Source organism: Ambystoma mexicanum, chromosome 1q (genome assembly GCF_040938575.1).
Source record: "Ambystoma mexicanum isolate Mex_15411 chromosome 1q, UKY_AmexF1_1, whole genome shotgun sequence".
Classification (NCBI taxonomy): Eukaryota; Metazoa; Chordata; class Amphibia; order Caudata; family Ambystomatidae; genus Ambystoma; species Ambystoma mexicanum.
The window spans coordinates 76,752,581-76,772,032 of record NC_090922.1 but is presented as its reverse complement, the minus strand read 5'-3'; the positions used below and the strand labels follow the sequence as shown (position 1 = coordinate 76,772,032).

The window sequence follows — 19,452 nt, the reverse complement described above, 5'->3', positions numbered from 1 at the left end:
TGGTGTCCACGGGACTCCATGGGAATTGCGTCATAATTACTGCTGACGGTAATTCCACAGTTTTTTAGTGGTAAATTGATGGAATTCCGTCCAGCTTTGTGCTGGAGGTTTCACTTCACTGCCCAACTCGTGGCACGGCAGTGTGGTAATGTGGCACTAACGGAGCAGTAATTCAGTTACCGCTGATTTTTACCACACCGCCATGATTCTAATGAGGCTGTATGCCTTTTTTCTTCATAGCTGGTTCGATTTTCAGAAATAATAGTGGCACTCGTGACCTTTTAATGCATACAACACTGTAGTCACCTTGAGCTAACTGGGATGTGTGACAAATCCAAAGAATGTAGCCCTTCTCTTCATGGGGGAGCCACCCCCTTTAGGACTAGGGGGGTGAGCCTGCTACACAAAACCCTCCATAGGGCACTAGGCAGGTTGGATACCACTGGGGGTGTCTTCCCCTCATTCCCCACCTTGGAAGAAGGTATACCCAAATGACAATTCCAAACCCACCCCCCCCATCCTTCCATGACCTAACCCCAATGTTTGTTGGTTATATGGGAATTGAAACTATCAATAATACACAGAGCTGGGTTTATTTTTTTATTTTTATTTTAATTTTTGGTTTGTCGAATAACCTTTACAATTTTAACATTTTAACATTTCACATTTTACATCACTAATACATACTTAGAATTCCAAATACAATCACATTGACTTGAGATTCTACAGAACAATTTGAATTAAAAATGTAGTATCAAAAGCCCTTGAGATAATGGATTTCAGCTCGGTATATAAATTAATAACATAGAGTTCATAATCAACCTAAATCCACTATGAACGTAAACAATAAGTCATCCTTAAAAAGAAACCAATTGCTAACTATAAATACCCTTTGTGATTCAAATTCATATTCTCAATCCCACATGCTTACATTCCATATTTCCTTTATATACCAACTTGTAGCAATTGCACATTTGGTACTTCAAGAATTTTGGTCAACCTGATAACCAAACCAGTACTCTTTCCCCACATACATCTGTTCCACAATAACATTCTAGAGTTATATGCTTCTGCGTACCAATACTTTCCGAATTCATAGATTCTTAGTACTTCAAATTTTGGACAGAATATTACTAGATGTTTTAGAGTCTCTAGCATATTTTCCATACCACAGAACCGACAATGAGTTCCTTTGACCGAAAATGTTGCTTTATATACAGACCAATATTGCACACGTTCAAGGGTAGGAAATTGATTCAACCTAATTCGTAAATACAGGTTCCTTTCTGTTGGACTTGGAAAATTCAAAATATAGCTTGGTAAGTCACCCAATTTTCTTCTATATAAGGCATATATATAGTAAGCTTTATAGTTCCCAATCCTGTCAGAGTGCATACACCAATACAAAAGTTGGAATTTCCTTTTGTTGGCCGGTAGGCATGCTATGAGATCCTCTTTAGTAACATTAATTAGTTCCAGGATCATCTCCATTTTCTTTACAAATTAATTTAGCGCAATGGAAGAACCTGCGGCAATCATAAGTTCTAAATCCTCATACAGTGAGCTCGGTTTATGACCTGTACTTACCAGCTTCAAGTAAGAGCAATGACCCATGGCATCTTTCTGTTCATCCCAGACCGGAGCATAAAGTTGACCGGAAACCAGCCAAAAGAGAGAGCATTCCCTGGAGAGCTAGCAACGCAGCTGCTCTGAGGCAAACACAGTTTCAGTTTGACGCTCTGTTGGCTGGAGTTATGAAGCAGCGTACAGAGCGCTGTAGCTGTGACAAAGTCAGAGTCCCCGACAACAGGGAGACAGCTGAGACAGAAAGCAACTCCACCCAGGGTGAGAGGAACTGGTGTTCCGACACACCCCCTATGAGGTTCCCAAAAGGGGAAAGCAACTCACATCGACCCAAAGTGAGTCTAGGATGCCGAACTGCAAAGGCCTTGCTGGCTCACCAAAGCCATACCCCATGCTAGGGTAAACGCAACCAGAGAACTGCAGGGGCTAGGGAAGTGCACAAGGGGCATAGCGGAGTAAATACTCCACTAAAAGGGGAGGAAGAGTGCCCGGGAAGCCCACAAAGTGCTCACCAAAGCAGTATCACACAATGTGGTGAATAGCAACCAAGAACAGCAAAGGCCAACAAAGCTCACAGGGGGCTCACTGGAGCAGGATACCCAGCAGAGATGAATGGAAACTGAGAATGGACAAGGTCAAAGGAGCCCGTAGTACACAAGGGGCTGACCGAAGCCGAATTGCACAACGGGTGGTTAGAGACTGTGAACCTAACTGGACCAAAGACACCCAAAGCCCACCCAGGGCTGAGAAGTGGAACACCAGCAAACTCTGAGAGAGAGCCTAGGAGGGCCTAAGCATGAACACTACAGGACATGTGAATATCGACCTTCCTAGGTCGGAGCGACGTTCCAGGAGACGGGATAAAAATCCAGGTATCTAAGGGGAACATTGTTTATGGCCATAAGAAACTTTGAGACATTTTGAAAGACTTTCTCTTTTCTGTTTAGGTGAAACCAGTTTTCTGTTTGTTTCGAATTACAAGATGCTTGAAATATGGGATGAGGGGTAAGAAACCAGTCACAGTCCAACCGGGGTGAAATAACCCAGACTAAGCACAAGCTTAGGGTTCTTTCCTTTCTTCTTTCTTTTCAAACTAGTTAGGGTAGTGCTATGTTAGCATAGGTTTTGGACCAAGGACTGGACATGTTTGTGTGAGACATCCTGGCGAGCGCCCATTTGTTTCATAGCAGGGAAACTGAAACCCTCATAGTGATAGGGAGTAGAGTAGGTTTCTTTCTATGTATACGAATAGAGAGTTGTTCGATTAAGTCTTCATGTCCATCTCCTATTTCTGATTTACCACAGATGTTAATTCACCGAAATGTGAGCCTGGTGGAAGAAACATCACTTTCCAGATGTCACTTCCTGTGATGTGATCACATGGCCTTTGACCCTGGCAGTGATGTCACATAGCTTTTACAATACACACTTAAGTCAATAAAATGCTTATGCTATTTTTACCATAGGCCATTTCTTGATAGCCTGCTTTTGCTTAGTGGTGGCATATAGGGGGAGGAGACAGAAGGGGAGCGGGTGGCTCAAATGGTGTTTTGCTGCAGCAGGAAAGCCAGGCCCGGAAAGACAGTCTCCAACAAACCTGGTCTACGACCAGACACCATGGATCTGGCTAAAACACTATTTCAGTTTCCAAACAATTAACTAACTAGAGTTCTGCCTCGATACGTAATAGGTCATGATATGCCAGAGACATACCCAGCACATGCATCATAATCCAGAAGCACTGGTTTTACAGCCTTATCTGGTCAGTTACTGACATCTGCCTCACATGCCAGGGATAGTTATAACATAGTAAATACAGACTCAGGTTGCCATAATATACTAAGTGCAACTTCATATACTTGAGTAGTGCAATCTCATGTCAGGTTAAGTCTTGTTTGCAAGCTACAGCCTCACACGCCCAAATGATGTGATCATATGCTAATTGCAGCCTCATTCACTCAAGTACTGTCATCTTATGCTAACTAAAGCCAGCTAGATGAATGACTCGTCAAGATTGTTTTATTTACAGTGCAAACTGTACTGAATCACTTCGGCATGATCTCAATTTGAGAAGTTGAGGAAAATTAGGCCACCAAAGGAAAAGCGATTTGCCCAAGAGCACACACGTTGGCCAAGTGTAGAAGCCGGGATGTGACCTGCTTCATAGTTTCCAATTTACCCAGTATACCACTTATCCTACAATCCCACCTTAATTTTTTGTTTTACACAAACATTTTAAGAATTCTGCATTGTTACATCACAAGCTCAACCAGTTGTTTGTGTTTAAAGCACATGTGGGAGCCAGCAAACCACATTCTGAATAAACCTGAAAATATGAAATATCTTCATTGAATCGTATTGGGTAAAATAAGTATTTTGTGTTGGAATGCACGAGGAATGCAGTTATTAGCAGAAAGTACTTAATTCACTAAGCTGTTGTCACTCCTTTCTACGTTATTGTGACAGAGCCAGGGATCTTACCATGGCAAGAGGGAATGGGGACCCCTCTCACCCTATGTTAGGAGGCCTATCAGGTTGTTTAGCAGGGTTAGTCCTGCCCCAGAGGCTGGTTGTGGGAGTTGGGAGGGCCCCAGTCTCTGTCCCTTCTACCTGTGCCCAGCTGAGCAAAAGGAATGCCACCTTTTCTTGCCTCACACCTGTTATGCATAATGCTGGCCAGTTTCTTTCTCTTCGTCCTGTATGCCTACAAAACGCAGAAGGTTTGGCAGTAGAGTGAGAGAGCCAGCGAAGGACTGCAGGACTGGGCAGCAATCCAAACATCGAACCGGCACTTCTAATGTTCTATGCGACAGACTGTGACATTGATTCTACCTTTAGCAGGGCTGCAGAGCGGTTCACATATCAAGCCGGGACTCCAGACGCTCTGTGCAACACGAGCACAGAGAGGAATGAGAGTGAGCGGGAAGGTGACTGGGACAGTGGAAGCAGGATTGCTGGGAGGTGTTGTGGGTTGAGAGTAGAGTAGTAGAGGAGTTTAGTGCAAGAAGGCAAAGGAGAGTATTGATACAGAGGAGAATGGTGTGGGTCTATTTGACCTAAAACACATTTGAACACATTTATTTGACCTTTTATTCAGTCTAAAATGTGGGGGGAGGCCCCCCCGCAGTCCTCCTCACCACTTCCCCTCAACCTAATCTATACCCTTACCCACCCTATATATAATTAAATTTGACCGAAAAAAGGTAAAAAAAAAAAAAATCAAAGGTTTTAGGTGAAATGTTTTTAGGTAATTTATGCTAATACTGAGGAGAACATCAGAGAGGCAGTGAAAGGGGAGAGATTAGGGAAGTGTTAGGAAGAGATGTGAGAATGTAGGAGACTGGGAAAGGCAGGATAGAACACCAGGGCGAGGATTAGAAGAGTGTGCAAAGAAAGGACCACGTCAGACCTGGGAGAGTGAAAGGCACCTCTTCTTGATAACATTTTTATCGTGGGACCTAGGTTAGGATTCATGTAGCTTGTTCCCAAGGTATTTGCCTTTAAGCCATAATGACCAGTCAGTCAGCTAAATAGAAAGTAGGGTCCTACCAATCGCTAATAACAATTTGGGGGAATAGAGATTCCTGGGTTAGGGAGGAAACCACCTGGGGTAGTGGGAGAGGGAAAGTGAGAGGGAGAGGTGAGCCCCTCTTAGTCGTTTCAATAAAAACTCTTGATCTGTCTGCGAGAGTTGGTGTGTTCTTAAGGCCATCTGTAACATTATGCATAAAAAACATATTTCTTAAATGTACAAAAGTATATAGCAATTAAGTGCTTGCACAGTTTACAGTTAAGTGTCAGAGATGTCATGGCACGCACATGCACAATGTAATACGGCCCTCTAGCCAATCAAATCGATTACTCCTCCTTTCCCCTCTAGTGGTGGAAGTTTGTCGCTGGGGGGAAAGGACTGGAGGTGTTGTGCACTGCAAAACAAACATACTCTTTAAGTTTGACGCACACTAGGAATTGCTTGGGTTTACCCGCTACGATGAATCCTTCAAATACCCTTCTTATGTGGCCAGGGCGGTGAGGCCACAGTCCAAGCCTCCTGCTGCGTGAGTACACAGAGGGGGATCACCTGGGGAAAGACTCCCCCTGTGGGATTAGGGACGACTGTCAGGAGAGAACGCAGTATTTTTCCCTACTGTGAAGGCATCATGAAGAAGGACACAGACAACAGATTCCAGATTCAAAAACAGTCTGTTTTATTAACTTAAATGTTAGGGTGGAAAAAGGCCTAACTTGCCCTACGCCAAGGTGGGATTTCCCTACCTATATAAAACTAAGGAAAGTCTGTGTCAAAGAGTTCAACTTAGGAATCTGTCTGTGTCCAAACCCTATACTTGCCCTCATAACTATAACTATACAATGCGTAGGGGTATTGGCAACCAAAAAGAAAACTGTTTAACACAAAGTCCTGCGCTTCTTCCAGCTCACAGCTTTCTTTCAGGACTGCATTCCCCTCACCCAAGTATGAAACAGTTCCAAAAAGCAAAGCACCCTTCTAAAGCTCCAGCGAAGAGGGTCCGCCTGGAGAAGAAGTACAGTGTGCCGGACTCTGCACCCAAGTGCTTGCGAGCCCAACCGTCGCTGGAATCCATGGTTTCTGCAGCGACCAGGAAGAAGTTGTCAGACTCGAAGTCTTCGGCGGCATCCACCCCTCCTGATAACGAGGGGAAGAAGTTGGACACAATGGGCAAGCAACGACCATTAAGGCCGCTAACGCCGTCGCTCTCGGCACGCGCACTGACCAGGAGCTGTGGTTCAAACTCGCACCTCTGCTGGATCTCCTCCACGACAATAAGAGGTCAGAGGTGTTGGAGACTCTTCAGGAGGGCGAAGTGCTGGTTTAAGGTCACCAACTTTCGCCAGGAGGTCCAGACCAGGGCTTTGGACATGCCTTTTGACAGTAACAACCTTTTCGGCAAAGCTGTAGATGAGTCCCTTCAGGCCATCAAGGCAGACACAGAGATGGCATATGCCCTGGGCATGCTACATCAGCGGAGACCGTCCTTCCGGTCCTCAGGAAGCAGGTCTACCCGCTCCTCGAGGGACCTCAGCGAGGGCACCTCTTCTTACCTCCAACCCTTCCGTTCCTCGGCCCAAGGAACCAACAGAGGCCACTTTAAGGCCTGCAGAGGAGGACACTGTCATCGTCAGGGACTGCAAGGCGGTCATCGACCTCATACCAGGTTTGAACCGGCCAGGATGTCGGGCCCCCACCCATGCACCCCGGTGGGAGGCCGGCTGGTGAACTTCATCAGCGCGTGGAAGTCCATCTCGGCCGGCGGCTGGGTGCTGGACACTCTCGCCCACGGGCACACCCTAGAGTTCCATCGAAAGTGTCCTCAAATACCACCGGAGGCCTATCAGGAAAACCACATCCACCAGCTGTTGCTAGAGGTGTGGTCCATGTTAAAGAAGGGGGCGATAGAGCTGGTTCTGAAGCGGCTCCAGGGCTCCTGTGTATACTCGAGGTACTTCCTCGTACGAAAGAAGACCGGGGGCTGGAGACTCATTCTCAACCTGCGGGGACTGAACAAATACATAAAGTCCCAGAAGTTCGAATGGTCACTCTTCAACACATGCTCGGACAGCTAGAAGAGGGAGACTTTGTGTCATCGCTGGACCTAGAGGATATGTACTTCCACATCCCCATTCGAAAGGGACACCGAAAGTTTCTGTGCTTTGTCGTTCAGGGGAAGTTTTGCCCATTCAAATCCCTTTCCTTCGGGCTGAAGTCGGCGCCTAGAGTCTTCACCAAGTGCTTGGCTCCAGTGTTGGCCCTTCTGCGACTGCAAGGGATTCAAGTCTACCCTTACTTGAAGGACTGGCTCATCCGGGCCAGCTCAAGAGAAGTCTCCGTCGACGACACTGCGAGGACTGTTCACCTTCTGACGGATCTGGGGTTCTCAGTGAATTATGTGAAGTTCTGCTTGACGCCATCGCAGGACGCGATGTTCCTGGGATCCTGACTCAACACAGTGACCAAGGAAGATAGAGAGATAAAATGAGAGCCACTAAAGTGGCAAACATGTGGCAGCAAGAGACACTTTGCAAATGAAAGGCAATGTCCAGCTAGAGGCAAGGAGTGTGCTAACTGTAAGAAGGTAGGGCATTATGCCACACTGTGTGTCGATGGATAAGAAGGAAAGTGACGACAGTGGAACTAAGGTATGAAAGAGCAGAGGAAGAATCGTCAGAAGAATAACCCACAGTAATAATGGTAAATAACTGAAGAAGCAGGAAATAAAACCCCCATTTCATTCTAATGGTATATGTTAAAGTGACTAAACTAAGGCCTGGCTCCGGGTCAGAACTAACTATACTTCCCACACACACATACAAGGAAACTATGGGAAGACAAGAGGTGGAAGTGCTATCTTCAACAGCCTGGCATCACAGTCAGAGGAGAGGATAGCGGCCATCCTGGGCAAGGTGCAACGGCTGTTCGCACTGAAGATCACCATGGTGAGGGCCATCAATTCTCTGCTCGGCATGATGTTGTGCATTTATCTCATCCGACTGTGCAGGTTGCAGATGCGACCACTGCCGGAGTTCCTCGACGCCCGTTGGATCCAAGTGTCAGGAAGTTTCCAGGACAGGATTACGCTCCGTCGTGCGATAAGGTGGTGGAGCGTGCGCTCGCATCAATCCGGAGGCACAGATTTTCAGACCCCACCGCACCAGGAGACGGTCACGACGGACGCCTCCCTGGAAGGATGTGGAGCTCACACCGGAAGTCTTCACGCCAGAGGCCTGTAGCTACCAGAGGATAAGACGTTGCACATCAACGTTCTGGAGCTGCGGGCAGTGTTTTGGGCCTTCAAGTCGTTCCTTCCATCCCTCAAGGGCAAGGTGATGCAGGTCCTCACAGACAATACCACCACAATGTTTTACATCCGGAAGCAGAGGAGCACCAGATCCCCAGCGCTCTTCAAAGAGGCGCAGGATCTATGGCACTGAGCCATTGCCCAGGGGATGTTCCTTATTCCGTTTCATCTGGCAAGAGTGAAGAACACTGCCGACTCCCTAAGCAGGGAGCTACGCTCTTGCTATGAGTGGGAGCTCTGGCAGGACCAGGTGGACCATCTGTTCTGCAGATGGGGCGATTCCCCAAATCGATCCATTTGCGACGGCGACGAACACCAAGTGCCGGAGGTTCGCCAGCAGGTTTCCTCAGCCGCGGAACATGGGGGACGCATTCTCATTCCCCTGGGATGGCCGGTTTCTGTATAGATTCCCTCTGTTGCCGTTGCTTCTTCGAGTCATCAATCAGCTCAGACGGTCCCAGTGCAGGATGATCTTCGTTGCACCAGTGTGGCCGAGGCAGATCTGGTACCCGGACCTTCTCTGCATATCAGCGTCCTCTCCAGTCAAGCTTCCAGTGGTCGCGGATCTTCTCGCCAGGGAAGGCGGTGCAATACTTTACCACAACCCAAGATCGCTGAACCTGAAGGCCTGGCTCCTGCAGCTTTAGAGTTTGGGGGGTACGATCTCCCGGCGGACTGCAAGGAGGTGCTTGCCAAGGCCAGGGCATCAACTACCTTAAAATGCTATGAACACAAATGGAAGAGGTTTGCAATTAGGTGCCAGCCACAGAAGATCGATCCTCTGAGAGTCACGGCTCCGCAGGTACTAACATATTTGCTGTCGTTGGCCAAAGCGGGACTGGCTCATGCCTCCATCAACCGTCTGATTAAGGAATTCATCAAGGGACTGTTCCATTCGTTCCCGACAGTGAAGGCTCTGGCCCCGGCGTGAGAACTCAATGTGGTGCCGACTAGGCTCATGAGCCCTCCTTTCGAGCTTATGCAGACAGTTCCGCTAAAGTTTCCTCATGGCCATCACCTCTGCACAACTGGTGGGCGAGATCCAGGCCTTGTCCTGTAAGCCACCTTACTTAACTTTCCACAAGACAAGGGTGGTGCTGCAGACGCACCCGTCCTTCATGCCCAAGGTGCCGCTGGACTTTCACCTAAACAAACTCTTGGTGTTACCTGGGTTTTTCCCAACACCTTCGTCGCCGGCTGAAAGGACTTTGCACTCGCTGGATGTGGCTAAAGCGCTGAGGTTTTATGTGACCTGCAAGCAGAGTTTTTGGAAAAACGTCTCAGCTCTTTTTGAACTTTGGTCCTGTGAACCGTGGGAAAGGCCCTGTCCGAGGCTTCCATTTCTAGGTGGCACTCTGGCTGTATCACCCATTGTCACCGGTTGGCAAACTGACCGTTGCCTGGCCGTCCTAGAGCCCATTCTACTAGAGCGATCACTGCCACGGCGGCGTTGATGTCTTGTGTGCCACTGCTGGACATCGGCATGGCTGCTACGTGGAGGTCGACGCACACCTTCACGAGATTCTACTGCGCCCACAGGGATTCTAGGAAGGAGTCCAGAGTCAGCCAAGCAGTACTGCGCAACCTGTTTGCTTGGAGATAAGAGATGCTTATGTTGAGCCTTGCCAACTCTTGTGTTTGTGCATGCGTGTACGGCTATGTATTCTATATTCACAAGCATGTGGATCCATGCCAGCTCACATGCTGGAGAAGGAAAAAGTTACTTACCTGTAACTGTTTTCCAGCATGGGTCTGGCATGGATTCACATGCGAACCCTCCCGCCTGCCCCTCTGCAGCTCTTCTCTTGGTCCTACTGACACTTTACGTGTTACCAAATCTGAAGATAGCTGCCAGAGGAGGGGCTTAGGTAGGTTTTTTCTGTTAACGAGGATTCCCAGCCTGACAACAGGGAATATTCATGAGCATGTGAATCCATGCCAGACCCATGCTGGAGAACAACCATTACAGGTAAGTAACGTGTTCTATATGCCATTTTATTCTTAAATGAAATGTGTTCAAAATGCCTCACTCTCCCCACTATGCTGACGATGTCCCTGCCTAACCAAAGCTAAGTGGAAACACTTTAACATGGGATTACTGGCCCTCACACTTAGAAAAATATATGGCAATACAACATAACATGAACAACATTCAAAGTCTCTGAATAACCTTCTAATGTCCTGGGTGATTTTGACTTCTGAGTGCTATTGCTTCCACTTCAACAACTTCACTTTTACTTAATTCACTATGAGAACAGCCAGTTTTGTCTCACAGTACTCCACTTTGTTTAGACTACTACAATGCTGCAACTACTGACATCCAGATATGCCGCCACAGCTTCAGTGATTTGTACTTCTAGATAGGCGTCCACCAGATGCACTTCAAAGTACTTCAACATCTTTTAGTAGGCAAGGCACTGTTCCTCTGAATAACTCTCTTCAAATGGGGCAGCCTCTTTGCCTCTCGTCTGTCTGCCACAATAGCAACTTGGTGTTGCCATTAAGACTCACTTCTCTCTGTCTTCCACAGTCTCTTGCACTACAGGTTGTGTCAACTCCAGAATAGTCTTTACAAGCAGCCAGTTTACCTTTCCCAATTTTATCTGCACCTGTCTGCTAATTTGGTCCTACTCTCTTAGCTTCCGGTAATACTTGCACACTTGTAGGTCAATTAAGCTGTTATCAACTTCACCGTAAAATTAGGTTGCTTTTGAACTCTGAGAAAGGCTGGTTTCAGTTTTAATATGGGGAGATGCTGGCATGAGCAATGCTTGTTTTCTTCTTCAATAGAAAATACACTTTAACTCCTTATAAATGAAAGGTATGCCCCGTTAAAGTGAAGAATAAGGAACCACATTTAGGCACACGCGACCACTCTTTGATGTAGTTTTTAAAGATTAAAGATTGGTATGAAATTGTATTCCTTTAAAAGTGAAGGATAGAGTTCAGTCCTCCTTTTAGGAATCACAATTAGACACAAAGGATCACTTCTTAATGTAGTTTTCACCGTTTAATTATTTTAACAATGGTTTTTATCAAGGTTAGGTATTCGGTAATGGTCTTTTTAACGTTCACTGCTCTTAATTAGTGTCACGCGACTACTCCTTTAGGCGGTAACAGTCTTTTAAAGATTGAACAATGAGTTTAAGCAGTGTTGGTTTCTCATGCGGGCAAACTTATTTTCACGTTATTCGCAAGTGCAACATTTTCATTGTTCGGGTATTTCAGCTTCAACTAACAATTTCTACTCGCTTTACATCTTACGCAAGTAAACAGGGAACTGGATACTGTTGCCGGCAATGCTCGTGCAAGGTGTTAGAACCCTAAGCTTCACTCCCCGGCTTCTTTGACACTTGCTCTGCGGTCGCACTGCTTCCACGCCTTCTGCCACAACTTCTACTGCTTCTGGCTTCTTAGGGACCCACTTCCTTCCTCTGTGAAGGTGTCTCCGGCCACATGTTTTTGGAGCTCCCGAGACTCATGGCTTGACAACTGCTCCTCGTCTCGTTCTCCAGCGTTTTCTCTGCTTGTCAACCATGTCAGTCTGGCTCACGTCGGGAAATGCAGCTCTCCTGCACGCCTTTTGACCCCCTACGAACAAGCAGGTGAAATGTGCTGTATCCACGTTCCGGCATCCTTCTTATTATCCCACTTCTGCTTGGTTTGCCAGCCTTGTGCCTTCTTCCTTTTGCTACTACTCCTACAACTCGCATGCCAGTCACAGTTCCAGCTCCCTCCACTTGCCTGCACCTAAGGGACCTTTTATGCCTCCCAAGTTCCTTCAGGTGTGGGCTGTTAGGCTTAATTGCCTGACTACTGCTACAGCTTGCCTTTTCAGCCCTCTTCCTCGTCCCAGTACTTATGGGATTATAGGACTTGTTGTTCCCTTCAGCAAAGTTAGCTCTTTTAACAATCGAGTTACTTTTAATGGTAGATTTATTTCCCTTGTACTCATTTAAATTGACTGTTAGAATTGGTTGTTACAGAGGAAGTTATTTAATTTAATGCATTTTCTCTAGATCCTTTTACATAATATCTTTGGGAGTAAGGAAGGTATTTATTCTGAAATATCCTGGAGGCTCTTTCTGTTAATAAGGATTGCTCAGCTTTAACAGACTTGTACCACTGGTATAGATCTTATATGGGGTCAGTGACATGATGACAATATGTAATTATTCCTGTTGGCGACCCAGAAAGGCACTTCCTTTCAGAGGACAAATACTACGTCTCATCCCACAGGATCTCCTCACCATCCTGGGCCCTATCTCCTCCCCGGTGATCCTCCCGCAGTACACCACCCTCAAGGTCAGGAAGCGTCTGCCTTTCCCTGCCCACCTGGGTGGAGACTTTAGGAAGGGTTTCAGTGACGGATCTTTAGGATTGTTCACATAGAGGATAGTGTTAAATTAATAGGGAAGGTGAGTTTAGGGGCGTAAAAAAAATAAATTGCCAAAAAACAAATAAAATGACTGTTGATAAATTCACATAGAACCCTTTTTCACCATACAATTGGCTGAAACGCTTTTAAAAGAGTAGAGGACACAGAGGTCCGGAGAGCTGCTAATGATGCCTGGAACAACCCGAATGCTACTGGAGTCTGGTGAGGAAATCCCGTTGCCCGGAAGACTTGAACCGAACGCATAAGGTACGCAGGCAAATTTGAAGGGGCACAAGGTCTGGTCAAGGCGGGAGAAGCTGAGAGAGAACAGATTGAGAGGGTCGGGGTGTCTGAAATCCAGAGAATAAGATGAGCTGGCACTCCGAGTAAGAGACGGCGGGTCTGGGACACTACCAACAAGAGAACCTATGAAGAGCGAAATCCTAGCTTGGCAGGAGAGTGAACCAAGCTTTCAAGGGACTGTTCTGCGAGTCTGGGACCCACACCCATATTTGAAACCGGAGAATAAGAGGGTCTGACACTCTGAAAGGGAGGGAAATATAGAAGAAATACAGGCTTGGCAGGAGAGTGAACCAAGCTGTCAAGGAACTGTACTGCAAGTCTGGGACTCGCACCCACATTTGAAACAGAGGGGACCCTGAAAGAAAGAGAAGGAAATACTGTAACGCTCACCTTGTTGGTCCACAGGGGCGCCTCTCGAATAGCTGGAATGCTCTCGGGAACCCTTCGCCTGTCCTGGGACCTGGATAATCGAGGGACGGCTCTGGAAGACAGGAGGGGGAGATGAGCTTTCGGTCCTTTCCTTGCAACCCTCCTCCCGGGATCCCCTCGCAGTTCCCCAGGGAATGTCTCTCACATGGTTTTCTATAAAGGTGCGCTCTCCGTCCTGCCGTGCTGGGCAGGGGCGCGTCGAAAGGTGGCACCATTTTGCCGAGTTTCTTCACTGGCGAGGGCCGGAGTTCAGACCGTCTGCAACTCCTTCTTTCAGGTAAGTCTTTCTGGCGAAAGCAATGTCTTTTAGATTCAAGCAAGTCCTTAGTTGAATTTGCAATATTGTCTTTCTCGCTTCTTGTTGCAAGTGGCAAGCGCTGCGGTAGAAGTTGACGCCCGGTTAAGACAGGTAAGAAGAACGCCAAGCAGCGCTGGGAGCGTCCTAGCAAGTGGCTAACCTGTGATTTTGTTCTGTAGGTCGCGAGGACCTGGAGAAGGATGTTTCCCAAGAGTCCAACGAGATGAAGATGTCTTGAAGATGTTGGCCTTCTGGGCGACCAGTGGAGCTGGTAAGGATGGCGATGAATCTTGTCTCGGATGCTGTTGAACTCGATGAGTGCTGCTAAGCAGGTAAGGATGGCGATGGTTCTTGCCTTGGATAGGTTCAGAGCCGATGGAAGCTGCAGAGCAGGTAAGGATGGCGATGGTTCTTGCCTTGGATAAGTTCAGAGCCGATGGAAGCTGCAGAGCAGGTAAGGATGACGATGGTTCTTGCCTTGGAAGAGTTCGAAACCGATGGTTGCTGCAGAGCAGGTAAGGGCAGGATCAGATGAGCGTCACGCTGCTAGGCAGAATAACGCAAAGCGCATGCCCTTGATCGGGCGTGGTTTAAATAGCAAGGCAGTATCCCAGGTGTCTTTGGGGTGGGCCTCGGGCCCCACCCTGAAGGCTAGACTGCAGAATGCAGTTCTCCAGTATTCCGCATGGGGGCGGCCATGCTTGTCCTCTGCTCATAGAAACCCCATCCCAGCAAGTGTCTCCTATGCCAACAGCGCCAGGACTGGCTACAAGGCATCCGAATAAGGTCCTTAGGGCCCCGTGAGCCCTTGGTGGGGGAGAAGGTTGTGACAGCACTCCCCGCCCCCTCTTAAATCCCCCCTTCAAGGTGGTTCTCCGGCCGGGTCCTGGCTTGGAGGGAAACGTCCGATGGAAACGCTGGAGCAAGCGAGGGGCATGAACATACTCACTAGGTTCCCACGTCCTTTCCTGAGGTCCATATCCTTTCCAATCTACTAGGTAGTAGAGTCTCGATCTCACCCACTTGGAGTCCAGAATGTCCTTTACCTCGTACTCCGGTTCCCCCTGAATGACAACTGGTTTAGGGGGAGCAGTAACATGTGTCCCCGGCCTTAATGGTTTCAGGAGAGATCCATGGAACACTGGGTGTATCCTCATATGGTCTGGTAGAGTCAGTTTCACGGCTGCTGGATTAATGATGGCCTCCACCGGGTATGGTCCCAAGAACCGGGGACGAAATGTTCGTGTTCCTTTGATTGGTACATGCTTGGAAGCAAGTCACACTAAATCTCCCACTTGATAAGTAGGGGCTTCGGAGCGACGATGATCCGTGCATCTTTTCTGGTGTGCCTTAGCATGTCGTAGGTTCTCCTGAGCTTTCGCAAAGGCTTGAGTGATGGTGGTGTGTAGAGTCTCGACTGCAGGCATTTCCAGGGTTGTAGGGATGTCGACTTCGGAAGTGCGCGGATGTCATCCATAGATCGTGAAGAATGGCATTTTCCCTGTGCTGCTATGTAGAGAATTATTATACGCGTACTCGGCGATCCATAGAAGTTCCTTCCAGTCCCCTTCACCCTGGTGCAGCATGCAGCGTAAGTATTGTTCGAGAGTTTGATTTGTTCTCTCCGTTTGGCCGTCGGTCTGTGGGTGATGGCTAGTGGACAGCTGGATGTCTATCTGGGCCAAAGAGCAGCATTTCCTCCAGAAGCTAGACACAAACTGGGACCCCCGATCTGATAGTACGCCTTCACGGATTCCCGTCAGTGGTAATATGTGTTCCAGGAAGACTTTGGCGAGGCCAGAAGCAGTCGGAAGACCCTTGAAGGGGAAGAAATGGGCCATCTTAGAAAATAAGTCCACAATCACCAGGATGGTATTGAAGCCCTGACATGGAGGGAGGTCGGTGATGAAATCAAGTGATAACATGTGCCATGGGGCTGGGGGAATGTCCAACGGCTGGAGGAGCCCGGCAGGGCTCTGCTTGCTAGACTTGTTTTGGGCACAGACACCACATGAAGACACAAACTCAGTTACATCCTTGCGCCAAGTTGCCCACCAGTAGTTCCGTTGTATCTTTGCTAAGGTTTTGGCGATTCCTGGATGGCCCTCCATGAGGGAGTCATGGTGCTCGGAGATGACCTGTCCTTGTAGTTCCTTCACGGGAATGAATAGCCGATTTCGGTAGTACGGCAGTTGATTCTTCACACTATAGTGCTCTCCCCTGGAGGCCCACTCTTGTAGCTGCTCCTGGGTGAAGACCTGTTGAATTTCGTATAATAGTTCACTCTGGGTCATGGTGGTAGTAATACCTAGTACTCTATTCTCCGGTATGATGGCCACCGGGTCCGGTGGCGTGTGTGCCATATCATCTGTACCCATGCGGGAAAGAGCGTCAGCCTTGCGTTTTTGGCCCCTGGTCAGTACGTGATCACAAAGTCATATTCTACGAAGAAAAGGGCCCAGCGTAGCTGCCGAGATGGTTGTGCCTTCGCTCCTTTCAGGTACTGGAGGTTCCTGTGGTCAGTTATTACCGTGACGGTGTGCATGGCCACCAGCAGATAGTGTCGCCAGGCTTTAAAGGCTGCCTTAATGGCCAATAACTCCTCATCGGTGATGCCGTAGTTGAGCTCAGCAGGCGTGAACTTCCGTGACCAAAAGTACACCGGGTGCAATTGGCCTGTGACAGGGTCTTTTTGGGACAAAAACGCTCCCATGGCCAGGCTGGATGCATCGGTTTCCACAATGTAGGGAAGGTCTGGACGCGGATGTCGCAAAATGGGGCCGGAGGTGAACCTGGTCTTGAGTTCTTGAAAGGCTTTTTCCGCTTCTTTGGTCCAGTTAAAGGTCTTGTTGCATTTTCTGAGCAACAAAGTAATTGGGTGCACAATTTGGGAGAAGCCCGGGATGAAGCGGCGGTAGAAATTCGCAAACCCCAACATGCTTTTGACTCCCTTAATCGAAGTGGGGGCTGGCCAATTGAGGACTGCGTCTACCTTGTGAGCGTCCATTCGTATGCCTTGGGGGGGGGGGGGAAAGAACAAAACCCACCTCAGTAACATGGAACAAGCATTTCTCGAGTTTCGCGCACAGATGGTGTTCGCGAGGTTTAGCCAGGACCGCCCGCACACGCTTAATGATTTCTTGTTCAGACGTAGAGTACACCAGAATGTCGTCGATGTATACAAGAGCACAGACGTCGATAAGTTCTCGGAGGACGTCGTTCATAAAGTACTGGAACGCCGAAGGGGCGTTGCATAGGCCGAACGGCATTACTTGATACTCAAACAGGCCGTATTTGGTACGGAAGGACGTCTTCAACTCGTCCCCTTCTTTGATGCGCAGGTGGTACGCCCCTCTCAGGTCCAGTTCGGTGTAGATGTTGGCCTCCTTGACCTGGTCCAGTAACTCCGGAATCAAGGGTAGAGGATAGCGGTTTTTGATGGTCACCTGGTTTAAAGCTCGATAGTCTATGCACGTTCTTAAGTCACCTTCTTTTTTCGGAACGAAGAATAACGGCACCGCGGCCGATGACTTGGACGGACGGATGAACCCATTGGCCAGGTACTGCTTCAGGTACGCCTTCAGGAGCTGATTTTCAGGCTCAGTGAGCGCGTAAATGCATCCACATGGAATCTGGGCTCCAGGTAGCAGATCGATTTGACAGTCATAAAGTCTGTGGGGAGGCAACGTGTTTGCCTGCTCCTTCTGGAAAACGTCTTGGAAATCTTGGTAGTGAACTGGCAGGGTTGCTACCCCTCCGAGGGCATGGGCCAATCCCTCCCGCACCGGGGAACTTGCAAGCTTTGTTTTCCGCCCTTTCGTGTAACAAGTATGCGTACAGCTGTGGGCAAAAACCAGTTTGCGCGTTCGCCAGTTGATTCGAGGGTTATGGGCAACCAGCCATGGCATTCCCAGGATCAGCTGGAACTGGGGAGCTTTGATCAGGTCAAATACTATAGTTTCGGGATTCCCATCTTCGCACAGGAGGGTAAGTTCAGTGGTGCACTCTGACACAGGACCCGAAGCGATTTCGGTACCATCAACTGTGGTTACGGTTTCTGCGGTTGGCTTGGAGCACAGGACTAGGCCCATCTTTGCTGCAAGGTCTTGATCGATATAGTTCCCCACCGCTCCGCTGTCGAGGTAGGCTGCCAATGAATGCATATTCGACGACTGTTGGTGTGGAATTAAAATCACTGGTAGCTTCAAAATGGGAGGTCTGAAGCTGGATTTCTTCGCTCGACAATTGGACCCTTACAATTGCCTGGCTCGGTCGTTTCCCGATTCCTCTTCAGGGTTTTCCTTGTCCGTGGCACCGACGGTTCTTCTGGGGGGCTTGACCGGGCATTCCTTTAAGAAATGGCCTGCTTTCCCACAATACAGGCACAATTGCATCTCCCTCCTTTTTTCCCGTTCGGCTTTGGTTAACAGGGGCCTGACCCCTCCTATCTGCATGGGTTCACTGGTTCCGTCGGAGCCCCGAGGAGCGTGATCCTTGGGGCGTACGAATAGGGGGCGCGAGTCCGATTTACTCCGGTCACTCTTCCTATCTTGTAGTCGATGATCCAACTGGACTACCAAACCAATGAACTCGACACAATCCCGGGCTGGGTCCACCACTTGGGCTAAGAAGTCCTTTAACTCCCCACAAAGACCCCGGTGGAATAACGTAGTCCGTTTATCCTCAGGCCAATCTGCCTCAACCACCAGTCGATTGAACGTCGCTATGTAGGTCAGCAGATCCTGGTTCCCTTGACGAAGAGACAAGAGTTTGTTATCTAGGGCCTGCCCATGGTGGCGTCGGGCAAAACGTTTTTCCAGCTCCCGCTGAAATCCATCAAAGTCTTGAAGCAGAGGGTCACTCCGGCTAATGAATGGGACTGACCAGTCAGCTGCACTCCCGCTAAGGTAGGATAACGCAAAAGCCACACATGCCTGATCTGTAGGGAAGGCCCTAGGCCTGCACAGAAAGTGGAGGCGACATTGGTTCATGAAGGTGGCGTATCGCCGAGGATCTCCCGCAAACTGTTCCGGAGGAGCCAGTGGCAAAGCCCCTGGGAGGTTAATCTGAACCGTATTGCTTGCGGTAGCCGGGGTGGACTGGCCAACTTCAGGCAACGGGGCTTGTCCTGCTTGTGACTGAAGAAGTTGCCTCCCGAGATCCTCCATCCTCTCCTTGGCAACAATCGGCTCCCTTCGTAACGCGTTGGTTTCCTGCCGCGCAGAATGAACCTCCGCACGCAACTGCCCCAACAACTGGGCTAACTGGTCTGTTTCCGAAGTTTCCATGGTAGACGCCCAGGTGGAGGATTTAGTTAGGGCTTCGCGTTCTGTAACGCTCACCTTGTTGGTCCACGGGGGCGCCTCTCGAATAGCTGGAATGCTCTCAGGAACCCTTTGCCTGTCCTGGGACCTGGATAATCAAGGGACGATTCTGGAAGACAGGAGGGGGAGATAAGCTTTGGTCCTTTCCTTGCAACCCTCCTCCCGGGATCCCCTCGCAGTTCCCCAGGGAATGTCTCTCACCTGTTTCTCTATAAAGGTGCGCTCTCCATCCTGCTGTGCTTGACAGCACAACAAAGGACAGAGGGAGCCACATGGCACCAGCATTAAGAGCAAGCAATG

General features: G+C 48.7%; 1 protein-coding gene across 1 annotated transcript in view; it reads left to right on the top strand.

Moving 5' to 3' along the window:
• Positions 1-19,452, top strand: part of TCF25 (transcription factor 25) — a 1,148,081-nt gene that overhangs the window by 283,980 nt on the left and 844,649 nt on the right. The window lies entirely within an intron of this gene.